Source organism: Zeugodacus cucurbitae, chromosome 6 (assembly GCF_028554725.1).
Source record: "Zeugodacus cucurbitae isolate PBARC_wt_2022May chromosome 6, idZeuCucr1.2, whole genome shotgun sequence".
Lineage (NCBI taxonomy): Eukaryota > Metazoa > Arthropoda > Insecta > Diptera > Tephritidae > Zeugodacus > Zeugodacus cucurbitae.
In genome coordinates, this window is record NC_071671.1 from 6,327,516 (window position 1) to 6,344,065 (window position 16,550).

A 16,550-nucleotide genomic window follows, 5' to 3' on the forward strand; every position below is an offset into this window, starting at 1 on the left:
TATAAGTATATATTGAATAAGGTGTTTCTTATTTAATATGACAATAAATGAGCGAAATTGAGAGATTTCACGTCTTCTCAGATATTTAATGCAACAAAATGCTGTTGATTGCATATTGCAAACAAATAATCTGCCAAGTAATGCATATTTTCACTTGTGTACTTACCATTACAGGCTGGTTATTTACATTTTCTTCCGCCAGCTCGAGCAACTGCGAAATTATTTACATCAAACGCTTAACCAGGTGCTCAGTCAAACTGAGATGGTATTTTCAAGTCATAGCATTTCACTGAAAGGAAAGGAAAAGGAAAATAAAAAAAGGAAAATTGAAAAAATAAAAAATGTTAAATGAAAAGTGCAGTGAAGAGGCGCGCGAGGAAAAATCAATGGCGAACTTTTCTTTTCACTAACTTTTGTTTACACGTTTTGCCCTTTAGCCATGCCTTACGCGACTGAATTCGTGTACAATTTTATTTTATACCTTTTCATTTTTTATTTTTTTATTTATTTTTTGTTAGTTTTTTCTTTCACTCGCAATTTTATTTGCTTAAAAGCGGTTTTGTATTTTGCTGCAGCTTTAGCGGCATTTGGCTGAAGGCCAACAATTACCAATGCAGCTCCTCGTAAAAGCCAAAGCAATATAAATAATGGCGAGCATACATAAGTGAGTGAGTGTTTATGTGCACACAAACATAGCTGTGTATGTACAATGCTGCAATGGCTTTTTAGCAAACAATGCGGTAAAGGAGTAAATACGTGCATGAAAGCGAAATTAAGTGAAATGAAAAAATAAAAAAAAACTAAAAAACGAAAAAAATAAAAAACCAAAAAATAAATAAAATAAAATAAAAAATACAAAAAATAAAAATAATAAAATTTAAGAAAAAAATAAATTAAATAAAAATTGCAAAGCCTTGTACGCGGCTGCGCAAAAAAGTAGTAGTTGCATTGTGTCTCTCACAGCAATAACAATAACAAAAGTAAGCCCAATAAATCCCCATCGATTTCAATATATTAAATTGCACTGACAGCAGCTTTGGCGCTGTGGCAGTGGCGATCAACACAAGCTGCATGTAATCTCATTTTTTTTTTTAGTTTTTTGTTGTACAACAACACGCATTATTTTTATATATTTTGCGCAAGCTTCAGCTTTAGTTTAGCGCCTACAATGACGACTCGCTAAGCAGCACGCAGCATTAAGCAATAACAAAAAAATTAGAACAAAAAATAAAAAAAAGGTACAACAAAAATTTACCACAAAAAAAAATAACAAAAAATATACAAAAATAAAAAAAATTACAACAAAAATTATTTAAAAAAAAATAATAGAATTACAATAAAAAATATAAAAAAATTACAACAAAAAATAATAATAAATTTTCAAAATTACAAAATTTCAAAAACAAAAAAAGAACACTTCATGTTTAATCACTCATTGTTCTTATTGTTGTAGTCCCATTTTTTGTTTGTTGTTTTTTTTTGTGACTTATGCAACATGTTTTATCACTTCCTTTCCGTTGCACTGGCACTGTCGCAACTTCAATTTTTATTTTGGGCTAGTTACACGCTTTATCATTTTAAACATATCATTTTTCATGCTCTTGTTATTTATTGTTGTTGTTATTGCTATTTTTCTACGACACTTAGTCTGGATGACAATAAATCATTGCGGTATTTTGGCTCGTAGCCAAATGTTACAGCATTCCCAGTCGCTGATGTCGCATAAAGGGCAACTATAAAATGAATATACATACATACATCATACATATAGATAATATATATATATATATATATATATACTTTTGTATATAAATATGTTTTAGTGAAATGGTTTAGTGTCAGACTTTTTCCAGCACCATTGCAATAACCCAGTTTTGTTGCATAGTGAAAGCTCCATTTAACTTGAGTACCCTTTTTTTCCAAACGACTGATAACCTTAACCTCACATGGCTGCTATGCTAAGAGAACACTGTGAGAATAATTTGAAAGGATAATCTGTAGATAAAAGTAATAAAATATGGTTACAAGAGAGCACAAAGCTTTTTGGAAGCTTAGGAAGATTCTCATAGTGAAAAATTCACCCATTGAATTGCTTATGTGTGTCTATTGTAACATTTCTAAATCGCTTATAGTAGCTTTATATTCCCTCAATATTATGTATACTAAAAATAATTGCGTTAAAGCTCATTAAAAAGCTTTAAGCTTTTTTCAAATTTTAATACCTTACACAGTAGACCTTATAAATTAAACATTTCAATATTTATATTCTCTCCTTACTATACTGAAAAGCTCGTTAAAAAAGCTTCAAACATTTTTGATTTTTTATTCTTTCTACAGCATGGTCTTACGAATCAAACATTTGATTATCGCATATACTAACTTTATATTCCATCAATACTATGCCGAGAAGAAATGCTTTTGAAAGCTCTTTAAAAGCTCTTTTAGCTTTTTATTAACTTATGTAGTACTACAATACTTTTAAAATAAGATTAGTATGGTCTAGTTAAGCGATACTTAAATAAACAAATCAAAAAGCTCAGTGAAGCTTAGATTTCACAAAAAGCTTATAGAAAGCTGTAGCTTCAAAGACTTACAATAGTATTCAAAAGTGTGAGATTTTGAAAAGGACACTTCTGCGTTGAAGTAATCAATTAAAACCTGAAATTTTAAAGAATTTTAACATCATCAATTTTGTAGAGCTTTCGAGAGGTTTAATCTCAAATTGAGAAATTATGTACCAGAAATATTTTACATGGATATTCCTCACAGTGTATCTAAATATCACCATCAAAATTGTGCAATGGACTTGTAAAGTCATTTCCACTTAAATGGTTTTTTTCAACCGCCTTTTAAAGAGCTTTTTTGCAGATTTCGCTTCAGTTTGCTATACATACAAACTTATGCCCATACTTAACCATATTATTAGCGCACATTTCCTTGCTTATCGCCTATTCATCTCTTAGCGATTATAGAACCGAAGCACGATTTTAGAGTCAAAAGCTCGGAAGCAACACGCTTCTAGCAAACTCAAGTAACTATGTATTTAGGTTACTGCTGAGACGCTTAGCGCCGCGCCCCGGCAACTGAAGTAGTGAAAATCAATTTCATTTCAGCGCTGGCAATGTGGCAACGCGGTGGCTTGTGGCCAAAACCCCAACGAAATGGAAACAGCGTATCGTGTAAGCCACACAACGCCTAAAAGCTTTGTAGCCAGCCGGCAACAATGGCAGCAGTGTGCCAGCAAAGTTGGCGAGAAGCCATTTAAGTAAAGCAATTTTTACACTTTCCGTTGTTAATGAAATACATATGGACGGGGTACGCGCACCACTCTCCCACCATAAGCGCGCTCTGGCTAAATGCCTTAAAGGGAAAAGCGGTTGAGAAAAGTTGAAAGGAAAAACTTTAAAGTAGAAGGCAGTAAATGGACTTGGCGGCATTTGGCAGCAAGTTTTCGCAATCACTGCCTCCGTCAGCGGCACCGCTGGGACGCGCCTCTTGCAACAAAGCCGGTTGGCACCACACGGACCGTCATGTGCAGAGGAGTACGCGCACTGCAACACACATAGAAGGAAGGATTTTTCGCAAATTCTGCAGCAACTGCATAGCTATCGGGACCAAACTGCTGCTGCCACCGGCGAAGACAATGATGTAGTAGCCGGCCAAAACCGTCGAGAATGGTTGAATAGTTTGAGTGGCATGTAGGACGTGTGGGCGGTATGTGTGTGCGCGCGGACGACTGAGCATGACTTGCTGCCGCTGTCGAGTGACTTAGCGACTTGACGACTTATAAGTTTGCAGTTTAAATCACTCGCCGGACCAGTTGGTAAACACAAGAGCTAAAAACTAACAAATGAGTTGCTCGTGTGTAAATACTGGTTGGGTGCGCCAGGCGGACGCGGTGCAGTGCAGCGTTGACGGAAGTCACGTTTTTTCTTGCTGCAGGCAATGCTACCCGCACACAATGACCGGATGACAGGCACGCGAGTGGACTAACTGACGTACTGTTGACGGTTTGCCAACTATCAGTTTTTGACGTGGAAATGTACGACTCTGTTTGTGGAGGGCTTGTGATGATGATACAGGAAGCTTTATGAAGGCGGTAGTATATATTTTCTGTGTAAGATGGGCGCAGAAAATGGTATTGCCAATAATAAACACCAGTATTATTGGGATAGTAAACAATTGAAATAATTTAATTCCCATGCTATTTCTTAAACCTGTTGGAAGTGGATTCTAACAATTTTTCACCGATTTTTCAAAACTTTAGACATTTGCTCCTTAGGGATCTTACATTGAAGTGTGTTGAAGAAACACTCGAGGTCCAGAATCGAGACTAAAAGCACGAGTTTTGTCGTGGAGCTCCCATAAGGGAGTTCATTCTCGTAAAATACCAAGAAGTATGAAATAATTCTAGAGAACAATGACGCGCTATGTATTTAAGATACACGTATAGTTAGTAGATATAGTTCTTCGATACGAAAGGACGATTCTCAGAGTTCAGATCTGTAAAGATTGGCATTCGGTTGGTGAAACCATTGCTGTGAAACAGGCTTATGTCTTTCATCGTCTAAATGTATAGTCTAATGAAGGGCACTTCTATTTAAACTTTCCATTTTATCCAGACCTTGTAGTCCAAATATGTCGTTCGCATTCTGGAATACCAAAATAGGACTACCAGTGAGGTATTTGGAAAGACCTTGGATGTTTGGTCGTAGCTAGTCTAGTCCTTCATAAATAGATTAACTATTTGGCTTCTCGGTCCAGGGCTTCATTTCCTCCTCTCTCTATTAATCCTCTGTTCAATCTTCGCTACTCTAAAGTAAGAGTCTCAGTTTTTATTCCAGCCGCAAACAACGACATCCTTCCCTGGTATTTCCTCCGTTTCATTTTTCACCAACTTCACTTTTGTACAACCGAAACCGCTGCCACGGAAGTTTGGCGCTGCATTACTGGCCAACAACAAAAAACTTACAACTCGCCGTCGCATCAACGTCTTCCGTCCGTTGTCGTCGTCGTCGTCGCCGTCAGCGTTGTGCATGTACCAGTCCGTCTAACTTTTAATTCCTTTCCGCTTTATGCTTTATTACATTATTTGCTGCTTTGGATATTTTTCAAAGTTTTTCCCTCACGCCACACGCTACAGCACCACGCGTCAGTCCCCAATGCAATTTATTTGTTGGCGACTTTTTCTTCTTTTTTCCATGCCTCGCACTCTTCTCATGAGTTAGTTATTTTGTAAACTTGCAAGTATTTTCCCTTTTTCCCGGAAAATAACACATGTTCGCTTGAGGGGGGGTGGTGAGAGTGGAACACAACTTATAAATGCAGCACTCGTTGTTGTTTTGTTGCTTTGGCTGCCGGCAACTCCGTTCGTTCATCCATCGTTGTCGACGTCGTCCGGTTGTTGGTACTGCTGTTGTTGCTGTTGTTGCTGTTGTTATTGGACGCCTAGACGTTTTGTGTGCCTAGACGTGCGTGTTTTGTGGTTTTGAAACGTGAGCATTTTCGTACGTGATTTATGGTGAATTTTGAATTTTGTAATTTTTGTACGATTTAATGTTGCAACTTGGCGCGCCAACAAAAACAACAACAATAGCATCAACAATGCTGTAACCGGCCGGCAGGCGTGTACGGGTGATTACATCAAAAGTTGTTGCCGCCACTGGGCGCAATCATTCAAACGCTCGCGGCAATCGATGGCCAGCGGTAAGTTTAACAGCAAAATGGGTTGTTGAGGTGTGTTGTATTTGGGGAGTGTGACTGAGGTGCAGTTAATAAACGTGTGTGCCGGGAATTTACTTTTGTATCGAATTAACAAATGGAAAAATTGTGTAAGTGTGGTGCATGTGTGGTTTTCATGTGAAAAATTAAAAAGTAAATAAATAAAATTTGAAAAATTTCGAAAACAAGAGAATTTCAAAATATCATTTTCAAAGTTTCCTTTCAAAACATTAAAAAAATGCTAAAAATTCAGCTGCGTTTACTTCGAAAATGCGATGACCCAAAAAAGAAATTAATTAATTAAGAAAAAAAATCGAAAACAAAAATATTTCAATTATTTTTGAAATTTTTCAATTTTTTTATTTTTGAACATTTTCTTTTTTTTTTTATTTTTCAAAATTTTAAAATTCTTCTTTATTTTCCAAAATACTAAATTTTTTTTCCAAAATTTTTTCAAACATTTTTTATCAATTTTTTTTTTTCAGTTTTTTTATTTTTTTTTTATTTAATTTTTTTTTTTTCAAACTATCCTCAGAAAATGTAAATGCTAAAAACTCATATAATTTAATGTCGTAAAAATGTTTACATAAAAACATATTCTGAAAATCCAAAGATTTAAAACAATTAAAAAGTAAATGAATAAACTTTCAAAAATTTCAAAAACAAATAGCGAAAAAAGTATCGAAAACTTTCGATAATTTTTTTTTTTAATTTCCTGTAATTATTTTTTTTTTTTTATAATTTTCAATTAATTATTTTTCTCAATCAAAAAATAACAAAAAATTTTTGTTTCAAAAATTTCCTCCAAAATATTGAACAAAAATACGAAGAAATCAAAAGATTAAAAAAAAAATTAAAAATTAAAAAAAAAATTTAAAGTTTAAAAAGTAAATAAATTAAATTTAAAAAACCAAAATCTAAAAATATTTTAAAAATTTCGAAAACAAAAAAATTAAAAAATATATGAAAATTTCTTTATTTTTTCTAAATTTTCAATTTCCAATTTTTTTTTTAAATTTTAAATTTTTTTCAAAAAAGTTTTCAAACATTTTTTTAACCAAAATTCAAAAAAAGTTTTTAAACTTTCTTCTAAAAAATTACATAAAATGATAAAACTTCACTGTCCTATACAACGGAAATGTGTTGACCCAAAAACGAATACAAAAAACCCGAAGATTTCAAAAATGAAAATTAAAAAAAAAGCGAATACTAATTAGTAACAACAACAATTTTCAATTATAAGAAAATATTTGAATTTTATTTCTCTCTGTATTTTACGCTGTCATTCTCTTAAGCCTCAAATACCATAGAAAATAAACACCTGCCGCTGTTTCTGGCACACGCCAAGTCATTCAACCATTTTTAAGTGCAAAATAACTAAAGATTTTCCAATTTTCCTCGCCGCCCAACAACTTGCATATTTTCCTTTATATCGTATATCTGCCAATGTGTGCGCTTTTGTTTATATGCGAATTGTTTTTAACGGCATTTCAAGTTATTTTCAAATTTACAGTTCGTTGAAATTTCGCTATGGAATTCCCATTGTACATACATACATATGTACGTACGAACTCGTATGGTGTTTTCATTGGCATAGTTGTCGTACGACGAAAATAGCGTTGATGTGTATAAATTTTTGCCTCACAGCGAGTATATTTTGCATGCAAAGTGTTTTACTTGGACGCAATCCAAAAGCAATCTAATGCTCGTTGCTTACAAGTACAGTGGTGATCATTGAAATGGGTGTGGTAATTTGAATGAAAGGATTTCGATTGTTTGGCGAGTAAATCGATTTAATATTGATTGTTATTGTTGAAATCATAGTTAAAAATTCGTTCTACAGTGCGAAAATGCAAAATATTTGAAGTTACGAAGAGCTTTATTGATGAGCTTTTGACTTTTAGTGAAAGCTCTCTTGTAAAAATCTGCTAATCGATTATGCTACTGCCGAGACAGTTCATAGAAAATAATCTTAGAGTACTTCCACCGAATTATAGGTCCCAAATAAAGCACAACAACACAATTTCGAACTGAACAGAACCAATTCGTATAAAGTTGGTTTAACTAAAATCACAAATCACAAAATGTTTAAAATTAGTGATAATCGAAATATGTATATTAGTATCGGTCACTAATGAACAAGAATTATAGAACTATAGAGCTACTTTGACGAGGTTAGATCAGGGTATAGACACTGTTTTGGGTCTAAAAGAAATTTAAGAGCTTGGAAAATTCATAGCTAACTTCGTATATGCGGTTTGTTTTGAACGAAGTTGAGAACAAAACAGATTTTGTATTCAACAAAGAGGTTAGACAGAGTTTATAGTGAGAGCGAGTGAGAGAGGAGAGACTGAAAATGGTTTGGTAGTCCCGATGACGTGGAATAGTCACCGGTTGACTATATGCTTTCAGAAGTGAATCTAAATATATATACATGATAAAGGGTGATTTTTTAAGAGCTTGATAACTTTAAAAAAAAAAAAAACGCATAAAACGCGCAAAATCTCATCGGTTCTTTATTTGAAACGTTAGATTGGTTCATGACATTTACTTTTTGAAGATAATTTCATTTAAATGTTGACCGCGGCTGCGTCTTAGGTGGTCCATTCGGAAAGTCCAATTTTGGGCAACTTTTTCGAGCATTTCGGCCGGAATAGCCCGAATTTCTTCGGAAATGTTGTCTTCCAAAGCTGGAATAGTTGCTGGCTTATTTCTGTAGACTTTAGACTTGACGTAGCCCCACAAAAAATAGTCTAAAGGCGTTAAATCGCATGATCTTGGTGGCCAACTTACGGGTCCATTTCTTGAGATGAATTGTTCTCCGAAGTTTTCCCTCAAAATGGCCATAGAATTGCGAGCTGTGTGGCATGTAGCGCCATCTTGTTGAAACCACATGTCAACCAAGTTCAGTTCTTCCATTTTTGGCAACAAAAAGTTTGTTAGCATCGAACGATAGCGATCGCCATTCACCGTAACGTTGCGTCCAACAGCATCTTTGAAAAAATACGGTCCAATGATTCCACCAGCGTACAAACCACACCAAACAGTGCATTTTTCGGGATGCATGGGCAGTTCTTGAACGGCTTCTGGTTGCTCTTCACCCCAAATGCGGCAATTTTGCTTATTTACGTAGCCATTCAACCAGAAATGAGCCTCATCGCTGAACAAAATTTGTCGATAAAAACATTTCGAACCGAACACTGATTTTGGTAATAAAATTCAATGATTTGCAAGCGTTGCTCGTTAGTAAGTCTATTCATGATGAAATGTCAAAGCATACTGAGCATCTTTCTCTTTGACACCATGTCTGAAATCCCACGTGATCTGTCAAATACTAATGCATGAAAATCCTAACCTCAAAAAAATCACCCGTTAGTTCTAAATGACTGTTTTGACATATTTCTTTCAAAAAACGCTAAATTAGACCATAATAAGTATCAAACAGGTCTCTATAATATAGACAGAATATTATCTATATTTTTTTTTGTTCACAGTGAGAATTTAAACCCAAAATATAGTATATATTTTTATATATACCCACATTTTTATAGGCTAGGTACATTTTCGCGATATTTTGTAAACAAATTTTTGTCCTCAAATTCACAAAAAAAAAAAATACCAAAAGTTCTCAATTCTCAATTGTATTTTTTGTTGTCGTTCACTATATCAAACTATTACACTCAACTTCAGTTTTGTTTATCACGTCTAGTCGCATCTATTGTTTGCCATTTATTTCGAAAAACTTTGACATAGCTGCTGCTGAGCTTTTGGGATTTAAAAATAGTGTAGATAAATTAAATAAATAAAAAAAATTCAAATAGCAACAACGTAGACTAGACACATTAGAATATAGACTTACATATATACATCTCTCTACCTCGTTACCTTTTCTATTGCATATTTAGCTCGAAGTAATTTCTTTAAGCTATTTACTCCGCGCGCTCACACGCTTATGTCAAAGCGAAAGCAAAAACAACACAAATAAACATAATAATAATGAATAAAGCAATGAACTTATTTAAATGAAATTTGATAATTTATTTTATTTTTTTTTTTTCGCTTTATTGCTTGGAAAAGCAAATTTGTCATAGACAAGTGACCTTCTGAGAACTTGAACTTGAATTTGATGCTAATATGAAAGCTTTCAGTGCGTAAAATGGCATTAAGTGAAAATAAATATTTTGTTTAGAAATTAGAGTGCTAAATGCTGATGCATAAAAATAGCTAACGAATTTATATAGCAATTTTGGCAACACTTGTGCTGTCTACAAGAAAAAGCTATTTTCAACCATTTTACGTGCATTGAACTTGAAAAAGGTGTTTTTGTGTATGTAAATGAATGAAAATGAAAATAAAATATATAATATATTTTAAAGGAATTTTTGGGGGAGTAAAAATATATTTTATTTGTTAAAAAATTTTATTATATTTTGGTAGTACTGGGATTGAAAACGCAAAAGTGAAAGCTTTAAAGCTCCACTTATTAAATTTTTGGTGTAAATATTGACTATTTTGATTAACAATCGATTGCTGATTGATAAAAATGTCTATTTTAAAAAGTAGTACTAGTATTGAAAGCTCAAAAGCTTCATACATTAAACTTTTGCAAAAATTATTGGCTTTTTAATTTACAATCGAATGCTGATTGATAGAAATTATAAAAAAGTCTATTTTAAAAAGTAGTACTGAAATTGAAACCACAAAAATGAAAGCTTTAAAGCTCCATATATTAAAAATTTGGTAAAAATATTGACTATTTTGATTAACAATCGATTGCTCATTCATAAAAATTACAAAAAAGTATATTTTAAAAAATATTACTGGTATTGTAATAGCACAAGTGAAAGCTCTAAAGCATCATACATTAAACTTTTGCTGAAATTATCGGCTTTTTTAATTTATAATCGATTGCTGATTCATAAATATTATAAAAAATAGATTTTGAGTGAAATTGAAGTCACAAAGGTGAAAGCTCTAAAGCTCTATTCAATAAACTTTTGCTAAAATGATTAAATTTTTTGTTTTCTTATGACTTAATTGATGACTGAGCGTAACAGATGAGCATCAATACCATTATCTCTCAGTTTGTCAAATTAAAAAATAAAAGCTTTCATGAAAAAAAAAAAATACTTTTAACACTTAAAAGCACAAATATACCTACATTTCATTACTTTCATTCGCATATTGAATTAAAGTGTGCCGAATTAATTTTTGTTGACACTTGTAATGTGTTGTTAGGGGTGTCAAAGTTCAAACTTTAGGGTCATAATTACAAAAGTTTATAATAAAGTTTTTACTTTCGCCTCTAGCTGTGCTAAAAGGGTCTATACACCCAAACTCTTTAATAATCGTCTTTGTTAGCCTTTGGCATTGACTATCTCTGCTGAGCTGCGCATTGTTCAGGAATTAATTGTCAATTAACTGTTAATGATATTCGGTGAGATAATCAGTAAGAGCGTCTGCTCACAGGCATTGTCTGGCAACTATTTTGTTATTTAGACAACAAAACCAGTATATAAAGCACAGTTACAGTGTTCTATGAGGTAATTTTAGAAAATAGCACAAATTAAAATTGTTTAGTTTTATAAATTAAACCAATTTGCTTTAGAGTTGACTTTTAGAGCTTTAGAGAGAGCTTTTTTGAGTGCGTTTTTTTGTCAAATATTAATTTACTATTAAAATTAAAATTCTAGACAGTGAAATTAACATTTTTTGCATTGAAAATAATGTGTATATGAATAATAATAACTCAGTTTAGTACTTTTACCAAAAACTTGAAAAGCTTTAAAGCTCCACATATGTATATAACTATAATTAAGTTATATGTATATGTGACCTTACTCCTTTGTCATTTTGGCGCACAAAAGTTTTCATTTAATTACATTTGACGTTGTCTCATGGCTGGCAGCAATTTATGCGAATTGTCATAATAGCGTTTGTGCGCCCAAAAGTGCGCTACATATTTACTATTTATATGCTTATACCATATAAAAGCATGTTTTGCGTGGGGTCTATCGATTTTCCCAATTCCAGTACACGTTCATTTCGCAGAATTCCATTGTCGAACGCGCTTTGTCTGCATACATGAGTACTTAAAGTGAAATTAAATAAATGGCTTGTGGCATTATGTTACATGTGGAACTATGTGTGTGTGTGTGTGTATTTATGTCTCATTTGTACGTGTGTATTGTATGAGAAGTTTACTTTATTGGTAAAGTTTTTGATTTCACTTAGCGATTGTCTCTTGCTTAAATATTTAATGTAGTTTTGAGGAGAATACTTGAGTGTTGTAAGCGTTAAGGTACTTTTTATGTTAAAATTAAATTATTTTCAGAGTTGCCATCTTTAATCAAAAAAATAATTTAATAATTTTAAATTGTTAAAAATAATTTGAAATAAATTTAATTTAAAAAAAATTTTAAAAAGAATTTTAAATAAATTATAACTGTATTTAAAACAAATTTTAGTTTTACTTTATAACATAGGGTTGCCATAGATATTTGAAAAAATTTAATAATCATAATTTTTTATTTAAAAAAATTGAATAATCATAATTTTTTATTTTAAATTTTTTTTCGAATAAGCCTTTCGTATTGAAAGTTCTGAAATTTTTTATATATTTCTTAGTTGCCAGATGTTTTTTTATAATTCAATTATGATAAAAATGATGACCTTAATTTTTTAAAGTTTAAGTTTAAGAATAACTGCATTTAAAACATTTTTTAGCTAACATTTCTTATATAGGGTTGCCATATGTTTTATAAATTATATTTTAAGTTATTGATTTTAATATCTTTAAATTTTTTTCGAATTTATTTTTTTAAAATTTGTAATTCTGAATGAATTTATATTTTTCAGAGTTGCCATATGTTTTTTTATAAAAATTTTTTCCGTAATATATTATGAGATTAATTTTTTACTCTCACATAGCTGTATTTAAAACATATTTTAGTTTTACTTTATAACATAGGGTTGCCATAGATATTTAAAAAAATTTAATAATTATAATTTTTTATTTCCAAATTTTTTTTCTAATAAGCCTTTCGTATTGGAAATGATGAATTTTTTTTTTCTGAGTTACCAGATTTTTTTATAATTCAATTATGTTTTTATCATGATGATGACCTTAATTTTTTTAGTTAAAGTTTAAAAATAACTGCATTACAAAACATATTTTAGGTAACATTTTTTATATAGGGTTGTCATATATTTTATAAATTATATTTAAATTTATTGATTTTAATACCATTAAATTTTTTTCGAATATAATTTTTTAATATTTCCAATGCGGAATGAATTTTTTATTTTTCGGAGTTGCCATATGTTTTTTTATAAAAATTTTTACCGTAATATATTATGAGATTTTTACTCTCACATAGCTGTATTTAAAACATATTTTCACTAAAATTTATTATTAAATTGCCAGAAAAATATATTTTCAAATTTTTATAATTTAAATTTATATGATTTCAGTTATCATTTCAAATAAAGAAATGCTTTTAAATCTTAATTAGTTTTGCACAAATTTCTGCCATAAAAAACCTGTTCGAAAGTTGATAAAAATATGAGCGACTCAAAAACGTGCCTGCATTAGTTTAAAATTTTGCTAAAAACTGGTTTCAAAAAGTATTCTCGACATGTGGAGCAAAGTTTATTCAACTACAGTCGACTAAATTTGCATAATTTGATGCCAGCTTACGGTACTCTGTGCCCACAAATTTCCCGCTATCCCAAAAATTCTACCAAACTGGTAATATTAGTTCTTAGCGCACATCCGGCTGCATGCATTTTAGGCATTAAAATAGATTCGCAAAAATTCTAGAATTTATTTGCGCTGCCGCAAAATTTAATTGGATTAAAATTTTTCACATTTGCTTGTCGAAATATTATTACACGGCTTTTTCACACACAAATCGTTAAGCGCTTAGTGGAATTTAAATGCTGCTGCGAATGAAATGCAGTGAACTCGAATGTGTAAACTAAAATCATTTGCACTAAATAAAAAGAAATATATGTTTGTATATAGTATAACAAATAGTGAATGTGTGAACCCAGTGGAATAAAACAATTACTTGTCGAAAATGACTAGTTACGGCGTAGCTACTTTAGAGCAGATTACGGACTGGTTGAAAATGTAGATACAGGGATGTTTTTTTAGAATATTTTATAGCATAAAAAGTTTATGGAAAGTTTATCCGTGAATTTAAGTGAAAGTAAGTTCAAGAAATACAGGGTGACTGTTATAAAATATAATTTTATAATATCATGAATATATATTTATGTAATAAAAGTGACTTGGAATGTTAGAAGTTCAATAAAATGTTCTAAAATTTCATGGAAAGCTAGAAAAAGCAAAATAAAGCTCAAAAATACAGAAGAAACACTAACAAAGTACTTTAAAAACCACTACTGGTCCAAAAACCACTTAATTTGGACTAGTATTTAATTTACATGAAAGTATTTAGTCATATGCTCTCACTCTGCTATAAGCAAACAGGGTCATTACACCATGGCGGCAACGCGCTAGATCTGTGTGCATATGTGCACCGTGAACACAATGAACTCCGGTTCGCGTGGACCCACCTACAATTTACGCGTTTGCGGCTGATGAGTCGGCACAAGCAGCACCACAAGTAAACGCAATAATACCGGATCAGTTGTGCAGGCAGAGTCGATGCTAAAGCGGACGGATGGAAAATGAAAAGCAACAATAACCAAGTAGTTGCCGGCGCGACGTGTCCGGCTAGTGGGCGCTGAGGACTTTGCCGCGTTGATGAGTATGACGATGACTTTATGCGGCCAAATGCCATCAGCCATATGCAAAACTGCATAGTCGAACATAAGTAAGCTGGCTAAGAGCCCTAAGGCGCGTACTTAGTACGACAACCGCGCTGTGAGTCCAACAACAGAGTTAAAGCGGCAACGGCAAGGTAATAAGCCAATTGGCTTGGCCGTATGCTGGCGGCGACGGCAGCGCGTTAAACGGGCGTGCCATATTGGCTAACGGCTGCTTCACGTGCAGCGCGCGCTTTTCGCCGCAACGAAATCCACCGCGGCGCTGCGCTTGTGGTCTAACCAAGTAAACGCGCCGCGGCACGTCGCATATACCGCAGTCAACGACGTTTGCATTGAAGCATTTTATTTAAAGCAAAATGCAGTTTTTCACAATGCCTCATGGCAGTTAAACGACGTGTCGCGCCACAGAAAACGATGTGAGTTGAGGCGCGCAAACAGCGCCGCACCGCGCTAACGACGCGCTTGTGGGCGTGAGTGTGCGCTGAGCGCGCGCGCACACCGCGTCGCGTCACACAAAACCAAAAATGTTGACAGCTCAATGCGATTACAAAGCGAATATGAAATGTAATCATTTCAATTTTATGTGCACTTTTCGAATTCTTTATTTCGCAGTGCCTTTCATAGCTTTGTATGTGTGCGCGCGCGTCTGTTTTGTGTGAAGGTTAAAAAACGCGCGCGAGAGTGTGGGCCATAAATTTATGATGACTGCATGCGGCATGCGTTGTTGATCCTTTCTTTTATTTCCATTTCATTTGTATTTAAGTTAAGTTGAAATGCTTTTTATAGTATTTAAATGCGCACAAACACACACATACGCATGTAGTTTGTGGCTGTGCGCGCTGCGTGGATACTTATTGAATTATGAGGCTGATTGCACAGCAGGCAACTTGCGGTGCGTACAGCGTATTGGAGTGCCAAAGCACCATACACATACATATGTATTCAAATATACTAGTAAATACTCATATATGTAAGCATAGTCATTGCCTTGTGGCCGGTAAACTCTTCATTATTATTATAAAATTTATTTTTATTTTCACTTTTATATTCATTTCATTACTGCTGCGGCGACCACTTCTTGTAGTTTTTCTTGTTGTTGTTGCTTTTTTAATTTTTTTTTTTTACTTGTCGCAACTGGACAATAGGCGCATTAAAAATTTTTTCAATGCGACAAGGCTGAGACAACGTCTGTACATACTTATATATTACTCATTGTTGTATTTGCAATTTTAAATATTTATATACATACAACTGTATGTCTTTTGCTGCCGTTATGTAGGCCGTTTCGACCATTTAAACGCACTTTTGTTGCTTGTGGCTCTTGTAGCATTTTCAATGTCAAATGTCATAGCGCGATAATGAATGCGTGTAATTTGTTGTAAAATATTTATTTGTTTATTGTAAAAATATATGCAGCAAACTTGTTATTCGAATATTCATTCGTGGTATTCGAAAATGTAGGCAATTAAATGCTGTTTTCATACGCATATAAAGTTGAAAAACGACAATTAAACATTTCTCATTTAATTGAGCGCTTAAGAAATTAAACAAGTTCTACAGCAAAGCTACTTTAAATATCATTAATTTGGTTGAACTCTTAGATAGAATTAAAAAATTCAATACGATAAACTCGAGTTTAATAACCAATTTGGTGTTTAGCACAGAATTCAATTGAATACAAAATTCATATTCCATAAAAATATGTAAGAAACCAATTTGGTGTTTAGCACAGAGTTTAATTCAAGAAAAATTTCATATTTCATAAAAAAAATGTAGAAGAAATGTTACAAAAAACTAAAAATGATAAACTCGAGTGTAATAACCATAATGGTGTTCAGCATAATTCAAAAACTTTTCTTCTTCTTCTTTTTTTTAAATATCATTGATTTGGTTGAACCCTTGATTCCATAAAAAATTATTCAGAAAAAAATCATGATAAACTTGAGTTTAATAACCAATTTGGTGTTTAGCAAAGAATTTAATTCAATAAAAAATCATATTCCATAAAATAATATGGAAGAATTGTTAAAAAA

At 32.6% G+C, this 16,550-nt stretch overlaps 2 protein-coding genes and 1 long non-coding RNA gene across 3 annotated transcripts in view; 2 read left to right on the plus strand and 1 right to left on the minus strand.

Annotated features, from left to right (window-relative positions):
• Nucleotides 1-290, minus strand: part of LOC128922831 (uncharacterized) — a 79,533-nt gene extending 79,243 nt beyond the window's left edge. Inside the window, exon 1 of the long non-coding RNA XR_008472016.1 lies at nucleotides 167-290. This is a non-coding gene — a long non-coding RNA (uncharacterized LOC128922831). The remainder of the gene's footprint in view (nucleotides 1-166) is intronic.
• Nucleotides 1-16,550, plus strand: part of LOC128922828 (uncharacterized) — a 334,204-nt gene that overhangs the window by 87,825 nt on the left and 229,829 nt on the right. The gene's annotated exons all lie outside the window — the stretch shown is intronic.
• The window catches only part of LOC105210264 (E3 ubiquitin-protein ligase goliath), a 107,541-nt gene that overhangs the window by 61,677 nt on the left and 29,314 nt on the right, over nucleotides 1-16,550 (plus strand). The window lies entirely within an intron of this gene.